This window comes from Mauremys reevesii, linkage group 7, assembly GCF_016161935.1.
Source record: "Mauremys reevesii isolate NIE-2019 linkage group 7, ASM1616193v1, whole genome shotgun sequence".
Taxonomy (NCBI): Eukaryota; Metazoa; Chordata; order Testudines; family Geoemydidae; genus Mauremys; species Mauremys reevesii.
In genome coordinates, this window is record NC_052629.1 from 116,210,190 (window position 1) to 116,229,234 (window position 19,045).

General features: G+C 41.9%; 1 protein-coding gene across 25 annotated transcripts in view; it reads left to right on the top strand.

Moving 5' to 3' along the window:
* The window catches only part of FOXP1 (forkhead box P1), a 498,462-nt gene that overhangs the window by 66,320 nt on the left and 413,097 nt on the right, over window positions 1-19,045 (top strand). For 2 of the 25 annotated variants that reach the window (XM_039482885.1, XM_039482887.1), the window contains exons 1-2: window positions 6,053-6,157; window positions 6,566-6,676. The exons of 22 other annotated variants lie outside the window; for them this stretch is intronic. The gene's annotated coding sequence lies outside the window, so the exon portion shown is untranslated. Of the gene's footprint in view, window positions 1-6,052; window positions 6,158-6,565; window positions 6,677-9,589; window positions 9,685-19,045 lie in introns of those variants that run through there. One more of the 25 variants, XM_039482886.1, reaches the window with a different exon arrangement.

Consider the following 19,045-nt stretch of genomic DNA (forward strand, 5'->3'; position numbering starts at 1 on the left):
ATGTTTTCTATTCTTCCTATGAGCCTGCAAACGGAATTATTTTATGCACATATCTGCCTGTGAAGGTAGTAGATTGTAAATGGTGAGTAGGGTTTTAATTGCATGGCCCCTAGCAAAGACCCCAGTTCAGCAAGCTACATAAGCATGTGCTTACATTTTAAGCACACGCGTAATTCTATACATCAGCGGGATTACAAATGTTTAAAGGTAGGCGTATGCCAAAGTGCCTTGCTGAATCGTGGTCAAAATGGAACTGGCAAAGTAAAACTCATGTACCATGTTAAACTTTTGTATTAACTTATAGTATATATGGCAATCTTTTAATAAAACAATAACGTATTAGAACCAGAATGTTGTTTTGTATTTTCTGTGTTCATTTCATAGCTGAAAATATATATTGGAAGTAACAAGGTGTTTTATTGAACATAGAAAATCTGTTGTCTGCTAAAGGATGCAATACATAAAGTCCTTGAAATCTTGGGTTAAAATGCAAAGGTATTGAAAGCCTCTGAAGTTTGGAGGGTTCAGAGAGGCCTGCATTCTGACTGATGAAGAGTAGTCCCGACCCAAGCACAAAAGTCACGAAGGTATGGAGGCACACAGTTGAGAGCTAATATTTATTCTCTGTCCTCATAATGCTAAATATCAGGGAGTAGTTTAGGACACTAGAGAAAGAAATCAGGCTTGTTATATATACTAACCCTACTCTGATTTATTTCCATCAGCTGTTATTACTTCCTTTTGGCACTGTCATATCTGAAATGGCATGTAGGGAACAGGACATAAAGAAGACAAGTATTTTTGATTGTTTCAAACCAGAGCTGGAAAAATCCATCCTACAGTAGCAAATGAAATGCTTTCTCTTGCTAGTGTGGGGGCCCGAGGCATCATTTTCAGCAGGATTTAAGTATCTTTTTAAAAAATGAAATTCTAGCCCTTCTATGGCTGTGAAGAAAAGTTACCAAATATAAAGAAATGCTGTGTTCCTGAGTCTTAAAACAAGCAGCTCCAGTAGCTCTACTGCTGCTCAAGCTTTGCCAAGTGGTGGCTGGATGAAACTGACAAGACTTTGTTTCATTCTTGCCCTATAGACGTGCCTGTGAGCAGCACTGACAGCTGTAAATTGATCTCACTTCACGCTACTGCCCGATAAAGCTATAAATAGTGAAAGAAGTGGACACTGGTGTTTCTCATGGAGCTGGGCGGGCCCAAGGAAATGGAGACCGTGGAAGGAATAATGTAGCAGAAACATCTTCTTCCCACTCTCTTCCAGCAGTCAGGGGGCTGGGAGAAAGTTAGAGAAGTGCAGACTCCTACTCTTTCAACAGCAGCCAGGAAGCTGTAAATGGAAGAGAAAATGGAAAACTATTTCTCTCCTCCAGTAGCTAGAAGGGGGTGGGGTGGGGTGGAGGTTCACACTTACTGAATGCCTGTTGGCCAGAGGCTGACACGGCAGCTGGGCTCTGAAGCCGGCTCTTCTTAAGTATCTGTCTTCCCTGAGGCTTTTTGCCTCTGGACCTAGCCTGCTTTTCTCAGTCCTGAGAATGTGCTTGTACCTTCAGGTTGACTTTCTTCTGGTACTTGTCGAACGGTACTGTATGTGGGTGCCCTGAGGAATGTGTAATCTTGGTGCTTTCCAGACTGCCAGAAGCTGTAAATTTTATATTATCTCCAGGAATTCTACCTCCAATAGGAAAAGGATTTTCCTTCGTTAGATCAGTCAACTAAGCATTTGAGACAAGAACGTTCTTCGTTTTCAGTTGAGTGCACTTCTGTCTAGTGAGGCCTTTGGTTGCCTGGTATTCGGAAGATCAAGAAGCAGAGGCCTTTAGTAGCCTTATTAAATACCTTTGGTTGATGGAGGGATGAGCCCTTCTGATGTGCATTTGTTACAAGTTCCCTTTTGACTAGTGACATTTTTAGTATAAGCCATGGCAGCTGCAGTGAATCTCAGGAAAACTAAACTGGGAGAGGGCATCAAAATAGACTTCCACCATGACCGCCGGCCTTTACTTATCAGGAAAATCCAAGTTTGCAACCAATAAGCTGAGTCTTACAAATATGCAGACACATTTTAGGAAAAACTCAAGTGTCAACTGGAAAACCTTCCATTCTAAAGAGACAAAAATTCTCCTATGTAGCCTATATTAATTCAGGTATCTTTAAGAGATGGATAACTGCTCCCACCAGGACATTCACATGACAGAGAACCACCATGTCAGGTCAGAAGAGACAGAGGTCACTGTGACAGAATTTATCCTTGTCTTCACACCTTACACACTATCGTAATAATCTTTTGTGCAAAGTATGTTATGTAAGGTATCAATTGAAAACTCATAATTTGCTAGTCAGTATTGTCCTGGTAAAAGTATGTGCGGCAACACTGTGTGTGGAGTTAAGATTCCCCTGTACGACGTTGTTAACACATGTTCTAAATCCCACAGCCTTGCTAAAACAGAAGTTGGCAAACAGGTCTGATTTAAACAAAGGAATGTATGCTCTGCTTAACTTGCATTTAAGCAGTGAACAGAATCGTCAAGCGGGAAGGGAAGACAAAGGAAGTTCAAACAGGTAGAAAAAACCAGTAGGGAACATCCTTCCACATAGATTTGTCTCCTGGAAGTTTTTCAAGAGGGGGACTGTAACTATAAAAAAGAGAGGCAAACATCTTACACTCCCTGCCCATCACATTCATAGCACCTGCAGAGACAAAGGAAGCAACTGCTGGACTCTGCGGGAGGGGTCCTGGCCTGAAGAGTTCGGTCAGACTGCTGTAAGCATGTGGTGGGAGAGCTTTGCTTTGAATCGAATATCGTTTGTCAAGTTAGGCACTAAAAAGCATTTTATCTTTTATTTTTCTTGTGACCATTTCTGACTTTTATGCCTCATTTTTGGTACTCACTTAAAATCTCTTTGTAGTTAATATACTTGTTTTATTGTTTTATCTAATCCAGTGTGTTCAAGTTGAAGTGTCTGGGTAACTCCATTTACGGTAACAAGTTGTGTGCATATCAGGGTTTTGGAGCGGAGCCCGGAGCTGGAGTGTGGTCCAGTAGGTTTTATGCCCGGAGCTGGAGCGGAGCAATTCAAAAATTTGATTGCTCCAAATCCCTGGTGCATATTATTCCCTTAAAGAAATAATGGACTTTCCAGGAGAGGGTTGGGTAGTACAGGATATATGTTTCTGGGGGGAAATCTGAGACCAGGAGTGTGTTGGGGTCACCCTGTGGTAATTTTTTAAGGATGGTAAGAGCCTAGATGTGGCTGGCTGGCTGCAGCGCACACACAGACGTAGCTGAGAGTGACTTGCCTGCTGGAGGCTGTTTCTGAGCAGCAAGGCTTGTAAAGGGCACCCAAGGTTACAGGGCAGGGTGAAGCAGTTACTCATTGGTCTGGATTGTACCCGGATGTGTCAGTCACACAATGGTAGAAAGGCAGCACAGTTTGGTAGACGTAGTCATACCATGGCTTACAATACACAGACCCAGGGCAGACAACAGTGAGAAACTTGAGAAAGTTCTCTGAGCTGGTCATGGGCTACCCTCATAGTAGAAGCTACTGGAAGTTTTGCTCTTGGCTTCAAGGAATGCAGGATAAGACCCTTAATCCTAGCTCTGCTGCACGTGGTTGGAAAGAGGTCTGAAAGGTTCCTTCAGTAGGAAAACATGAGACTTAGGTTACTCCCACGGGGACGCATTCATTATACCATCACTCCGATAAAGCCCCTTGGGGGACAATATGCAGCTGAAATGCCTTTATACTCCATTAATATTCCTTTCCAGCAGAGCTTTTTAAGAGTCGTTGTTTGTTTTCATGATTTCAGTGCATGAACAAACTTAGCTGAGGACTGTTTGCCAGGAAAATTACCATTGTAAATAGTTATGGACAAGGTCTGTTCTGCATGGTTGGGCAGTCATCAACTAGCCGAGGGGTTTTTTAACGTAAAAGTGGTAACTTCCAGTGGGTGTGGGCACTCGGCCAGCCCTTTTGGATGTGTCCCTTCAGTATTGCTTCCAAGCCCTGTTGTTCTAAATCTTCTTGGATTGAGCTCTCAAATCAAGATATGTATATATCTTTGCCTAGACTTATTTATGAGGGGAAGACCCCTGGGAGAAGACTGCAACTCAGCTTTTTTTGATGACATGCTTCAGGGACACAGTGCAGTCCCTGAAGCATTTTGGGTTCCTTTGGTATGAATGATGTACGTTGAGCCTGATTCTCTTCATGGTGAAGTTAGTGGCAGATGTTTTTCTATCTAAGCAGGTACTTGCATGGCCCCATAACTGAACGATCAAAGTGTCAGTGCCCAATTGACTTGAGAGGCAACAGGATCTGCCCCTCTTGCAGTCAGAAATGATGTCTGAGGTCTTTGCTTTTTATTGTTACCACTGAAGCACTGACAAAACCAATAATGCAACTGCTGCTGTTCTGAGGGGAAAAAATGACCAAAGCTGAAGAGGAGAAAACAAAGTTTATGAATGAAAGAAACTGCAACCTCATTATTTTCCCTTTAAAAAAAACATGTTGCCCTTCTATTTGTTTCCATGTGGAATTACTCTTTGGGCTAGGGAAGATTTTCCTCCAGGCTTATTTTAAATAATTTACAACCGTCCTGTTTAAGATCAAATCCTTAGGTCTTTACTCTCTATTTTACACCAGCAAAATTCCCAATGAAATCAATAGGAACTCTTTTTTTTCCTGAGTAAGGAATGAGTAAAGACTAATTCCCTCTGAGTTAGTTGGGGATGTAAATGCAGGAAAAAGCCTCAGTTGTGGCTTAAAAAAACCCCTTTCCTGTTGAATAATTGTCATGTCAGACAATGTGATTGTTGATCTTTAGTGCACTGGAAACACTCCTCCACACTGTGGCTCAGTGCACACCTGAAGTGTCTTCAGCCATCATAACACATGGGCTTTTGTACCTTATCACTTAGTCACTCACTGTTCGGAGACTTCAGCAAAAACTCACGCACTATTCAGTGAGTTAAAGACGGTGTCATTTGTAGAGATTTGGCCTTAACCTGGAATTTCCATGTTTTTGTGGGTTTAAGTCAAACCTTAACATTATTTCTGTATAATGTTTTTGTGGTTTAATGTTCTTAAGGTTTCTTTTTTTACGGTATTTCTTTTCAGTTCTGTCAGTGAAGTGTATGAAAGTTGACAAGTGTAAATATGTAGTTAGACAATTTTAAAAAGTGTATTATTTACTGATCGACCATAATGGCTCCTTGGAGCCATTATACTCAATCATATCATGTCAATCTGCACAAGTTATTATGATGGTAGTACCGATATGTATATATTTTTTAAGAGAAAAACATTGTGCTTGTGTAAAAGCTGTTTTTAATAGTCAATATGTTCTTTTCTTTTTTAAAATATCAATACTTTAGCCCATAGTATGGCTAACAGCCTAAAAAGGTAAGAATAAGCTTGTAGGAAGACCAAAAAAAAAAAAAAGCTATAACTCGCACATCAATGTGTGGCTTATTTCTATATTCTAGTGTGGCTGGTTTATGTCAGCCACAGTTTTAGGGGAAATCTAGAAAACTTAACTCAGGTCTTGGCAGATATAAAACTTTCCATTAGATCTCTGCGTTTTCTGGTCTACTACTCCATAACTTTCCCTGGTATCCTGGTTGTGCGTATAACATTAGCAAATGGCTGCTCTGAGAATACACTGCAATGCAACCTATGTTCTTCCTGTAGTGTGCCACAAAAAGTACCTTAGGGCCATGGCTTTCAAACTGGGTGGTGGAATGTAAGGGACTGGGTCGCGATGGCTCTGGTCAGCACTGCCAACTGGGCTGTTAAGTCCTGTCAGCGGTGCTGCCCAGCTAAGGCAGGCTAGTCCCTACCTGTTCTGACACCCCGCTGTGCCCCGGAAGTGGCCAGCAGCAGGTCCAGCTCCTAGGTGGGGGGGCCCACAGGGCTTAGCGTGCTGCTCCGAGCACTAGCTCCACACTCCCATTGGCCAGTTTCTGGCCAATGGGAACTGGGGTGGGGGAAATGGTGCCTGCGGGCGAGAGCCACACGGAGCCGCTTGTTGCCTAGGAACCAGACCTGGCCGCTTCCGGGGTGTAGTGTGGTCCGGGGTGCCAGGACAGGCAGGAAGCCTGCCTTAGCACCACACTGCACTACTGACCAGGAGCCGGCCATGGTAAGCTGGCGCTCCATCCCTGTGCCCCAATCCCCTGCCCCAGCCCTGCCCCCTCAAACCTGGAGCTCCTTCCTGCCCCCCAAACCCCTCATCCCTGCCCCCCCAGAGCCTGCGTCCCCAGCCCAGATCCCTGACACCCCCCCCCATGCCCCAAACCCCTGCTGTAGCCCTGAGTGCCCTCCAAACCTGGAGCCCCCTCCTGCACTCCAAACCCTCATCCTCAGCCTCACCCCAGAGCCTGCACCCCCAGCCCAGAGCCCTGACTACCTCCTACACCCCAATCCTCTGCCCGGAGCCCCCTCCCACACCCTGAACCCCTCATTCCCAGCCTCATCCCACAGCCCTCACCCCTGCACCCCAACCCTCTGCCCCAGCCCTGAGCTCACCCCCCCAACTCTTCTTTCCCAGCTCCATTGGGTCGTGGGCCTCCACAGTTTTCTTCAACTGGGTTGCCAGAAAAAAGTTTGAAAACCACTGCCTTAAGGAGAGCTAGACTTAGGAAGAGAGGAAAACGAAATGGTGAGTGGTGTGAAATAAAAGAAAGCAGAGATGGCGTGCTCACGCTGTAAGTAGTAAACTAAGTCTGTAGTAGACTAGTTTAATTGAAGAGAGAGTTGGACAGTAGCGAAAGAGCTAAGTAGTAGCTTGCTGGCTAAAGCGAACAGGAAACTTTTAGGAGAGGAAATCTGAAGAGAAGGTCCAGGAGTTGGTGATGTGAAGGTAGGGAGCTAACACAGGTTTTACGTAGGCAGGGCACCATAGGTCACTAGTAGACCCCCATGGGGTATATGTCAAGGAAGTTCCTGCCACCGGAGCAATGACCCAGGCGAAAGCTAGTGTTTGGTTATTGAAGATGGAAAATGTAGAGAAGTGAAGAAAGCTACTGACAAAGGAGCAGTTTCTCAGCTAATGTAAACTGTTGATGGGTCAACTGTTGATGGTCCGTTGTCTTCAGTGGAGCTACCTTGATTTATGTCAGCTGAGGATCTGACCCTTTGTTTTCAAGGCCTCCAAGGTGCCATGTAAGTGGAAGTTGTAATTTGTTTGCTGTAAACCCATTAAATGAATAGGAAGCTGTCTTATACCAGATAAGCAATGAGGCAGCTGCCATTTTGTGTTTAATTTCAGACACAGAACGTCCGAGCAGGTCGTATTCTCTGTCTGTCTGGCTCAGATTTTGGGACAAATTCTGCTGTGGTACATTATCAGTTTTGTTACTGCGGATTTACACTGGTCTAAATTAGAGCTGCGTTATATAAAATGTTTCCTTTATTCTGAAATAATTCATCTCCCTCTGAAAATCAGGTGTTTTTTGCTTTCCGGATATGGGGAAATATACCTAGAGGAAACTGAATTGAAATGTACTCCTAGAATGGTCGGTAGCTTGAAGTGCATATTCATGTGTATTTGCAAATCTCGCGAGAAATTCAGAACATTATTAGTGCAACAGGTTTTAAACTAACTGGAGCAACAAAGGATTTTTTGTCACTTCTGGGGTACTCAACTCTACTTTTCCCGTGGAATGTTGGTAAAAATACTAGGTTGCCTTTTAAAGCAGTGAGCAAAAAGCAAGCAAAAGACATTGCCTGTGTATGGTCTCTACCCTGGCCTCAGACATATGGTCATATATTTGAGGTGAAGATTGAATCTTACGTTTGTGAAAACTTGGCCAAGGGAAGTCAAACTTAGAATTCTTGTAAGATTGGCCTGTCTCCCCCGTAGTATTTTGAAAGGTTACTCCTTGATGTTTCAGTAGCTAGAAGCTGAAATACCTTGAGTGCTCCTACTGGGGTCATTACTTTAAGTTCGCCATTGAAATATTATTTTGTATAGTGTATCTGATTTATTAAAGAGCTATAAAGCGTTTACACACTCAACTTGTTGATGATTCAAAAAAGGAGTAGAGTAATTCAGTTTTTGGACTCCTTCTAGTGCGATTGGCTTCCCTTCTGGAGAAACTTTTATTTTAGGGAAAAATCAGTGTCAGCTGAAAAACCTTCCATTCTAAAAAGACAAAAATTCTCCTACTTGTGAAAATGTGTCTTGGCAGCTGCTTTAACTTCTGATACAAGATTTAACACTTTTCACTAAACATGCATGTTTACCATGGCAACAGCTACCTTACACGCCACATGTTGGGAGTCTTGTACGTTGTTGCAGAAACTTGTAACCAGTTGCATTTTGATGATTCCTTGTTTCTATTGGCAGAAAGGGCCTGTGTTTTTTGTTTTTGTTTTTTTCTTTTTTGGTTTTTTTTTGGTAGTTGCTCCTTGCATGGCCCTCCCATTGACATCAGAGCAGCTACAGAATTAAACTGAATGTAACTGTAGTGCCATGCAGAGAAAAAATAAAACCACTTTACATCAGACTATGCTGATCAAATGTGCACCTTCACCTCTAATTTTTTTAAAATCTGTTGCGTTCCTTTTTAACATCTTTTGTTTAATAGGTTAGCTTTGTTAGCTCCTTCTGTACCACCCGTCATTGGGGTAATGAAGTGCTGGGATTTGCTCAGCTCTTAAGATCTACTCCTCTAGTAGCAGAACATGTAGAAGCTCCTTGGATCTCCTTGATTCCACAGTTACACAGCTGGTTTCCTATCCCGAGCAAGACTTCCTCAATCATCCCTTTTTGAAGGCCACCCTATAAAGTCAATTTTGGTCTTGCAGAATTGTTTTCCCTCCTTGTCTAGGGGTCTGTCTGCTGTCTGCCCATGACTACTTACCATTCTCTCACACCTCCCTGTCACTTCTCATTTTCTGGTGTAGTCACATTTGAGGGGAGATTAATTCCATCGCACTTCAGAGGGATGTAAGAAAAGCTAGGTGAACGTGACAGCATGATGTCATATGAGATTCCCCTTTTGACAAATACAAAGTAATCGACATTGGAAGGAACAGGTTGAAGTATTCCTAGATGTTGCTGGGTTCTAAATGAACTGCAACCTCTCAGGGAAAAAGACCCAAGTGCCACAGCTGAATGGAAATTTCTCCACAGTGAGCAACAGCAGTGTTTAAAAAAAAAAAAAAAAAAAGGCAAATAAAATGTTAGCATGTATAAAGAATGGGACAGAAAATCTATAATGCCATTCTATAAATCAGTGGTATGGCTTGGAATGCTGTGGTCTCTTGTGATTAACCTATCTTAAAATTAAACAAAAGTCCAAGCTACAGTGGGGGCGGAGGGGAAGGAGAGACTGTCACCAAAAAGGACTGATCTGGAGAGACTTCCACAGAAGGAGCGATTGAAAAGCTTGGGGGTGTTTAGTTTTAGAGAGGCGGTGAATAAGAAGGGCAATGATCCAAGCATACAATGTAGTGAACTGCATAGAAGAAGTAAAGAGGGTGCTGTTAGCTATCTTTTCTAATATCCCAAGAACAAAGGAACATTCAATGAAACTAAGAGTGGATTTTTTTTTTTAATTGATGAAAGGAAATACTCCCTCCTCCTTCCGCCATTGCATAATGGATCTGTGATGGCCACTGCATGTTGTTGAGATCAAGAAGTGGATGAGCTTGAAGAAAAGGGTGAGACGTGTTTGGATAATCAACATCTACAGTTACATTAAATATTAATCTTTATGTAAAGATTAAAGATAGAAGGGATAGAAACCCTCATGCTTCAGGACAAAGTCAACCTCTAACTGAAGGGGTTAGGATGAATCCTCCCTTATGTGCAGGTTATTTCATAAACAGCTGTCTACAAAGGGTTTTCTTACTCCTTCCTCTGAAGCATCTGATTCTGGACACTGTTAGAATACAGGTTACAGGGGTAGATAGACCATTGCTCTGGTCTGTATGGTAGTTCCTATTCATCCTTGGTGATTTAGCTTAAAATGCTTTGTGTAAGTGTGTGTGTTAAAATATTGTAATCAGGACTTCCCTTGCCCACTCCTGTCCCCCTATATAGGGGAGAGGATCTGACCTCCCCACCCCCAGGCACTAGCAGCGGGGCTTTTTCTGCCCCTTCTTAGAAATAATTAAGCTGAATAACATTTTAAAAGTTTTGCGAAGCAGGAATCGAATCCGCAATCAAGAACTTAATCTACACGATCTGTAGAACACCTCTAGTCCTATGGGTCTGATTAATAATAATAATTTCTCTTTAGCAAGCCCTAGCATGGGCTGGCAATGGGGATAGGATACTCTGTTCATTCCATGCAGCCAGCTCCGTGCTCCTGTGGTCGCAGTTGACTTCCATCAGTTGCTTTTGGTTGCTGGTTTAAATTTTGGCCCTTACTTGATGTTGTCAATTAGACAAGCTGTGTTGAGCCAGAATTTAAGTAATTTTGTTTCTTTTTTTAGAATAGTGGCTTTCCTAACGTGTTACATTTGTTTCCATTTTGTGGGAAATTAAAATTAAGAGCTTCAATTTTGTGGATTTTATCCTGTACAAATATATCTGTTAAAATCACTTCAGCCTGTATGTGTGTGACTAAGAAAAAGGCAGCAGAGTAGGAGGAAGAAAAATCTTTTTGTTTTACTTAAATCAAATACCCAATTGGGATTTCAATTATACATGAATATGTTACACTTGTTTGTTACTAAGGTGACTGGAGTGTCAAGGTTATGTGGATGTAGTACTATTATAAACGCAAAGATAATGCAAAAAAGAAAAATAATGTTGGCTAAAATCATCATATTCTTATATCATAAAGTTGCACAGCATCCTACATTTCAGATTTGGTTCTATTAAATTACCTATTTAATAATTTGAATCCAAAGTTATTTTTATATTGCAAATGTGTGACTGCAAGGTTATTTTAAGATATATTTATTAAGGGAATGAATACAATAAGACAAGTCATTGCAGCCCACATATAGTTTCTTGACTTTTCATTTTATGATGTTTCAATTGCATATGATTACTGAATGTAAGTTTTAACTTTTACGGGGGTTCATTAGAGATGCACTTGTGTAGAAAGAAATTCAATAGAAATGTGGATTTTTTTTCCCTTAAAGCATTAGAAGTGTAGTGAGCTGGGGCAGCCTTATTAGAACATAATGCCAGGTGCCTGGGGTTTCAGTTCTGAGCTTGGAGGCTCATTTCTTGGGTCGTCAAGGGCTGGACAGATTAGAGAGGAAACTTGCTCATCACCTGGGATGGTGGGTTAAGTAACTGTGGAAGGAGCGACATCTGCTCTGATCAATGCAAGGCTTCTAAGTGAGGGAAGTACTGGGGGATCCCAGATCACTGGCACCCGTCGCCTGCTTCCTGAATAGGGTGCAGGGAGTGGTGTTACCCTCAGCCAAAGCGGTGGAATAGGCTGGGATGATTAATTGCACAGCTGAATGCTGATCTTCATCATGTGCCTTTTGAAACTGCATGAACAAAGTGGCTAGTGAAAAGTGAGGGTTCTGTGCACCTATGGAATTCTGCTTTAATAGAGAAACTAGTCAAAATGAGTTCCTAATAAAATGGACCTGTTCCATTAAAACCAATCTTAGCAGGCAAGTGCTGGGAAAATGATCATTGGGGGCATGCTTAAAGGAATAAACGTGATAAATGAATGAATCTACCCTGTGGTTAAAATAAATGCTGTGATGCTTTGGGCGAATGCTAAACAGAAGCAAATCACATATAGTATTTTTAGTTATGTTGTTTATTAGTATGATTTTAAAAAAATCTATAACCAAATAATCCTGTCTCTAATAGGAGGAATTTTTGTATTCAGAACCAGCTGTGACATTAGCTGCTCACTCATTGTCTGTTCTGTGTCACGGGCTTGTCATTTCCAAATAATAATTTTTCTTGTGATTGGAAACCTAAGAGGCAAAGCAAAGACAAAGGGAAGCATTTCTCCCACTCTGAGTAGAAGAAGGGAGCAAAACTTTCCTCCTCAAACTTTATGCAAGGATGTTCTGTCCTCAGGGGGCTAGTGGAGCCAGTCTGCATCCACTGCTCCAGTCCCACTCTGCTCCCAAACTCCTCTCTGCTCTGCAGTTGACGGGAGCCCCATACAGAGTACAGCTTTATGGTTGTCAGAGGGGTGTGTATATGTGTGTCTGTCTATCTCCGGGGCAGGAGTTCTACATCTAGCCCTTTCCTCCAACCAGTAAAATTGTACCAGTGATAGTATTGCCCAACTCAATCTGTGGCGTATATACCAATTCCACTGAACCTTTACCGTCTCTTTGGGCTTTGGAATGGGCCTTAAATGCAAAATTTGCTCTTTCCCCCCTGTGGATGAACTCTAATGGCAGTGATTGAAGAGGCATGGATAAAATGATATGAATTTGGAGGGTGAGGGAAACTGGAAAAGAAGACCCCACCTTTTGTGAGCATTTGAAATTGGATACTGCTTGATAGAAATCTCAAATGCCTGAATTTTCTTCTCATGACTCGAAATGTGTCCATCAGGCGGGACTGGAAGACGAAGACGGAATTCACCCCTCTGGCTGCGCCTCTGTGTAATTCCTTGAGAGTTTGGCCCAATATAAGGATCACTCTTGCCACCTGCCCTCATTTAATAGCCCTTCTGTGCTGGCTTATTTGGAGCTGCTTGGAGAGCTCCATTGGTATGTGAAGCCCTCTGGGCAGCTGCTTTGCCCACACAGTGGTGTGGTCTGAAGGGTTTTTGCTGTTCCTTTGCACCTGGATGAGTGTCAGCATTACTAAGAGGGGTATTAAACGCCTGTGGAGAAAAAAGAACTAAAGTTGTCGTCTTGTGGATTTGTTTTAAAGCAGTCCTGTGCTTCTCTAAGCAGCGAAGCAACCATTGCTGCTACATTCTTGTTTTCTTGAACTGTTTGGTGTTTAACTTTTTCAATTAGTGGTAGTTGTTGCTGGTGCTTATAGATTGCCGCAAGTACAAACTGTCAGTTGTTTATCAGGAAGCGTGTACCCCATCTGGGCACTTCATTCAAATAAAGCTAGAAGGAGTTGGTTTCATTCTGCAGGAGTACAATTGCCTGCCCCTACTTTGTCTCCAGAAAAGTGGTTTTCCTTAGTTTTGCCACCTCCCACAACAACAAAAACCAGCTGAAAAGCAATGAAGCAAACAATTACATAATGAAAAACAATAAAACTGCACCTTCTGACATGTACTACCAGTGACCATATAACTTTTTAATAAAAACGGAATGTAATTATATTTCCAGGTATTCTACTGTACAGCAAACTGCAGGAGGAAGTGAACAGCAACTAAGAAAGAATAGACTTTGCTTAATATAAACTTCAGATTTTCAAATATTCCCGTCATGTGTCCATCTAACAAATGAGATTTGATCAGTTTAGACCAGACTAGAGGGTCACTTCTGACCTTCAAACCCATGTATCTTTTCATGTTCATTCATCAGTAATACCTTAAGCTTGTGCCTCACTCTTGCAAAAGAAAGATTTTTGCCATGATGCCTACAAATCACTCCTGTCTGGCAGTGGTTAGTCAGGTGATGAGCTGTGACTTCGTGAAACTCTGTTCGCTTTATGATTCTCGTTCTTGGTCTGAGGCTAGAACGGGAGGAACCAGAAGAAGTGGATCTGTTGACAGGAAGGTTGCATGAGGAGGTGGTAAGGATGGGGCTGGAGGGAAGACCAGGACTCGGCCAAAAGTCCTTAGAAGCAAGGGGGAGGTGGAGGTGAGTGCAGGATACAGGTTTGGGATGGTGGAAGTTGGAGATTGGGAAGAGGCTGTGGGGTGTGTGTGGAGAAGAGGTAGATCTGATGGGTGCTGTAGAAGAGGGAATCAGAAAGATGAGAATCAAGATTGAAAAGATACAACTTCTTTAATAACCACAGTTTGCTTCCTAAGGAAAAAAGGGAAGTTTCAGAAGGCACCTTAACTATATTCAGTCCTATCTAATATAATTTTGGTCCAGATCTGGACAGACACTAAGCTTCTAAGGCTGCAGAGCTGGATGATGCCAGGAGCCTTTAGCCCTCTGAATTCTGAGCACTTCCCAGTCTGTAAAGGGGGAAAGTAATGAATGGATTCTCCTGGAAACATTATCCACACAGATTAAATTCCGATGGCTAGATCTGGAGCTTTAAAATAAAAAGTCAAACCTCCCATGGCCAGGGGAAATGGGAGATTTGTGCTCCCCTGTGGATCCCCTCTGGGCACTCTTCTCTGGTATTAGCAGGGGTTGCTCTAATGGTGGCTGCAGTCCCTAAGAGCTAGTTTAAATTTGCTAACTAAGAAAAATAAATTAATTGATACAGGATGTGTTCTGATTTCTTTCCGGTTACTTCCCCCATATATTCTGCTTACTTTTTGAGCTAACTATCCAATCCCAGTATAAGATACCCCACTTAATCTAATCCTTATCCAATTACTTTTAATTTTTATTCTTATCCTTTTTAAAAACTTTATTATACTCCTTGGATTATCTTCCCTGGAAAAGTTTTCCCCCTTGCTTCACTTGCCTGATGGTTTTTCACGTTGTTTCTTTTCTGAAGTTACTTTTTTTGGCTCCAGCCCTCAGTGCCTGAAAATATGATTTGTTCAGAGTTGCAATCTCCTGCATTTTAAAGAGGCAGAAGCAGCTTTTTCTAGTTCTCTCAGTTCCTTATGCCTTGTGCTAGAACTCTGCAGACAACTTGACAGACATAACTTCTTCACAGCCACCAATTAACAATAATCCATGTGACTGAAACAAGCATGTTCAGAAGAAAAGATCTATTCAAAAGTAGATTTTTGTATGTGTGTGGAATATAGGAACATAAGAACGGCCATACTGGGTCAGACCAACGGTCGGTCCATCTAGCCCAGTATCCTGTCTTCCGACAGTGGCCAATGCCAGATTCTTCAGAGGGAATGAACAGAACAGGACTATTATTGAGTAATCCAGCCCCTACTGTCCACTCCCAGATTTTGGCAGTAAGAGGCTTTGGGACACAAGGGTATGGTGTTGCTTCCCTGACCATCTTGGCTAATAGCCATTGATGGACCCTAGCCTCCATGAACTTATCTAATTCTTTTTTTGAACCCAGTTATATTTTTGGCCTTCTCAACATCCCCTGGCAATGAGTTCCACAGGCCGACTGTGCATTATATGAAGAAGTATTTCCTTATGTTTGTTTTTAAACCTGCTATGTATCAATTTCATTGGGTGACACCATTTCTTGTGCTCTGTGAAGGGGTAAAGAACACTTTCTCCACCCCATTCATGATTTTATAGACCTATATCAGATCCCCTCTCAGTCCTCTCTTTTCCAAGCTGAATAGTCCCAATCTTTTTAATCTCTCCTCATATGGAAACAGTTCCATCTTTTTAATTATATTTGTTGCTCTTTTCTGTACCTTTTTCCATTTCTAGTATCTTAAAAAAAAAAAGATGGGGCGATCAGAAGTGCTGCTTAGTTTTGAATTTCTAGTTTTATATTTGCAGGTTTTCATCCTCAGCCATGATTTGGCCAACAAATGGGTGAGTCCATCTCTTTGTTCAGCCAGCTGACGGTGGCCACTCCAGAGAGCCATCTTCTGCCAGGTCTCAACACTGTTGTTTTCTTGCCTTCCCCAAATTCTTCTAACTCCAGATGTGGGCACACCATTGTGAATACCCACACAGAAAGCCCTAGTGGGATATCAGGCTCAGGCTAAGTAACTGGCTAGTCAGAGTAGTGTAGGCTAGCTAACTATTCTCCAGCAGGTTACGTTCCCAGCTGGGGAAGGCTGCTTGTTCACTGATTTATGCATGAGGAAGGCACACCCATTGGTCTATCCTGGTGCCACATGATGGAATACAGTGAGGTAAAAGAATTCTCTGTCTCTCGCTCTCAAAATGCAAGTGAGCCATAAATCACCTAGTAATTTAAAATTTTTTTTAATAGGATAAGATTGCCTGCCCTCAGTCATTTCTACTTGGTAGCAGGTCCATTTAGCCTCTCAAACATGGTAGGAGTAAAGAAATACCACCAGGTGACTTACCTTTTAACACAGTTCTCGCATTTGCTCAGCTCTTTGGTAGAATTGTTTGATGCTGCTCATCCTGCCGCCGCAGAAAAATGAAAAATAGGATATTTTAACAGCATTAATAATGAATATTCACCTAATTAGTTCAGTTCATTTTGTTCAGTTTTGACCTTTCCTTTGTGCCTGCCTCCTTCCTTGATAAAGTAGGCTGGTTCCTACGGGAAACGTGATGTCAATGGTCTGGGTGGGCAGTATAAAACCCATTCTTGCAGAACCTGAATGCTCCTGAATGCTGCCATAATGTCCTCCTGAGAGCTTCATATAATCTGCATCTACCCCTATAGGGCATCTTGATGAGTATCATGACCCGGTGTGTAAATAAAACCTCACCACTCTGTAAAACGTTCAAGAAAATTGGCTTTATTATTTAATCAACTCTGAAAAGGGTCTGTTGTTTGTCATGTAAAGACTACCTCCGGACACGTGGCTCTCCAGCCACATCTCAAGTCAAGTCATTGGTTTATGAATACTTCTTAGTGAATTAACCTTGCGATAAAAATGCAAATACCCACCCATCCAACTCTGTAATTGCTATTGCCCAACGTGGCTGACATCCTTAGTTCCGAGTGTGTGGCTATTCCCGGTTTGGAAAAATGCTGGTCTGTAGAGATTTTCTGAAAAGAAAAGTGAAAGCAGGATAGACATGGCAAAGAGCATGGAACATTAAAAAAAAACCAACAACAAAACACACCTTCCTCCCAGCCCCTGTCCCTTAACTACATGTGTGCCACTAACTAATGGTGGGGAAGCCAAATTAGTGGCTTATCTTCTGTATTATTTCACTGCTGTGATTTTTTTTTTCCTCAGTCTTGTCCTGTATTTTCAGAAAAAATCCCGGCAGCCTAGCAGATAACAGAAGTTAGATTAGTATTGATATACCATTAGACAGTCCTATTAATATTGACAGGCTGTCAATACTGTTGTGCTGCTTTTGTAATACAGGATGTAAACTGATAACACTTTAAATAGAAATGCACTAATCTTATAATCACCAAACATGCAGCAAGTGTCTCCACTTTGCGAACTCCTCCTCCTCCTCTTTTGAGCTTCATTCGTCTCCTTATTTCAGTTGGTCTTCCTGCTATTCCCTATATCTGGAACCTCCCTCCTTCTGTAAATCACATGCCCTCTCATGCCTCCTTCATACCTTAAAACTTGCTGCTATCAGCTTGCTACGCTTTGCTAGTCTCACCTCTAACGTTACATGATGTCTCTCTTGTATGTATTACTGCTTTGTCTGGTGTACAAGTGTGATCTGACTTTCGTCTGTCCTGAGCAGTCCCGAGCAGTTCCCTGTATCCCATTGTCTTCCATTTCCATTCCATCTCTTTACTCATGATATATTATCTGTCAAATGGAGGGTCTGCTCTTGAAGTGTTTCGGGTGCTGTTTCTGAAGTGCTGAGAACATAAGCGGTCACTGAAGTCCATAGGAGTTGAAGGCACTTACTTGCAAGATTGAGCCCACTGATTGGAAGCTATGTGGGATAGGGATCTTGTCTTTTTACTTGTCTAAGAAATGTAATCCACCTGTATAGTGCTAATGATAATAGAAACCTCTGCTGTGAAAGTGTTGGGTAATAAGACCCCAAGCACGTGGTGGTCTAGATAATACTTAGTCCTGCCATGAGTTCAGGGGACTCGACTGGATGACCTCTCGAGGTCCCTTCCAGTCCTACAATTCTGTGATTCTAATCCTGCAAGCAGATCCATGCAGGCAGATCCACACGCTTTTGTGGAGCCCCATTAAATTCACCGTAGCTTCAGGCGGGTGCAGGATCCATCCACATAGATCTGATTCCAGGATCAGGGCCAAAACAGTTAATTAGTGTGGTTTTCAATATTATTTGAATTCCTGGATGTCAGCCTTCTTGTTAGTGGTGCATAGTTGCGATTTTTACAAGCTTTATTTGCTGCCATCTTGAGCAACAGGTTTTTAGCTGAAATTGATGCTATGGCAGAATGAAAACTTGCTGTGATGCGGAGTAAATCCCATGGAAGCTGGTGAGGAGAATGAGCAGATTGGTTGGACCCAGGAGTCGGTGGCACTGTCTTATGTGAAAGTTGAGTGGGTTTATGCTGTATTTGCAAAGTCCTGGACTGTTTGTATACATGAAAGACAAAACCTATTTGGATAACGGGTTGGAAAGTGTTTTTTTTGTTTGTTTTTTGGTTGTTTTTTTTTTGTTTCAAGAAACTTTCAAAGTGATTCAAAACAATAAACCATAAAAATATTTAAGAACAGTTGTTAATCTGCTTTGACCGTATTCTTTATCCTCACTTGTTCTTACATGTAGTGCTTCCCATGCAAGTTTAAAGTTGAATCCTTAGTCTGCTGCTTGTTTTATTAGGCTTGTGTTAGTAACACATTAAAAAAAATTATCATGGAAATAGCCCTCTTCATTAGAGCTAAAGTTATTTGGTAAATGGTGTAAAAATGTGAATTATATAACAATGACCACAGATGTCTTTGTATCGTGCAGCTGGTGTTATCAATAAATGCGTGCATATCTGTAAAACGTGGTGAAGAATTTACCATATACCTTGGAAAAGTGGGAAAGCTGATTCATGTTTAGTTCCTCCACTTCACCAGCTGTGATGCTACAATCTGCTGATGTGGTGCTGAAATTTATGGAATGCAAGGACGGACTTGCTACGCAGTGCGGGCCTGCTTTTGCAGATATACTCTGCGTATCATGCAGCAGTCAAGAGATTTAACTTCTGCTTCTCTTTTCCAACTATGGGGATATTTTCAAACGGGAGGGAAGAACCTTTCTCTCTCTGAAAACCATCTAGATGGGATCAATTCACTGAATTATTAATGCTTATTTGGACATTGCTTGGTCTGTCATTTTGGTAGGATGAATGAATTAAACAGCCCTGCCATTATATATTGAATAAAATGAAATACATGTCACAACAGAAATAGCTAGGATGATAACTTCCCTCAGCTGTGCATATCATTAGGTATGTATA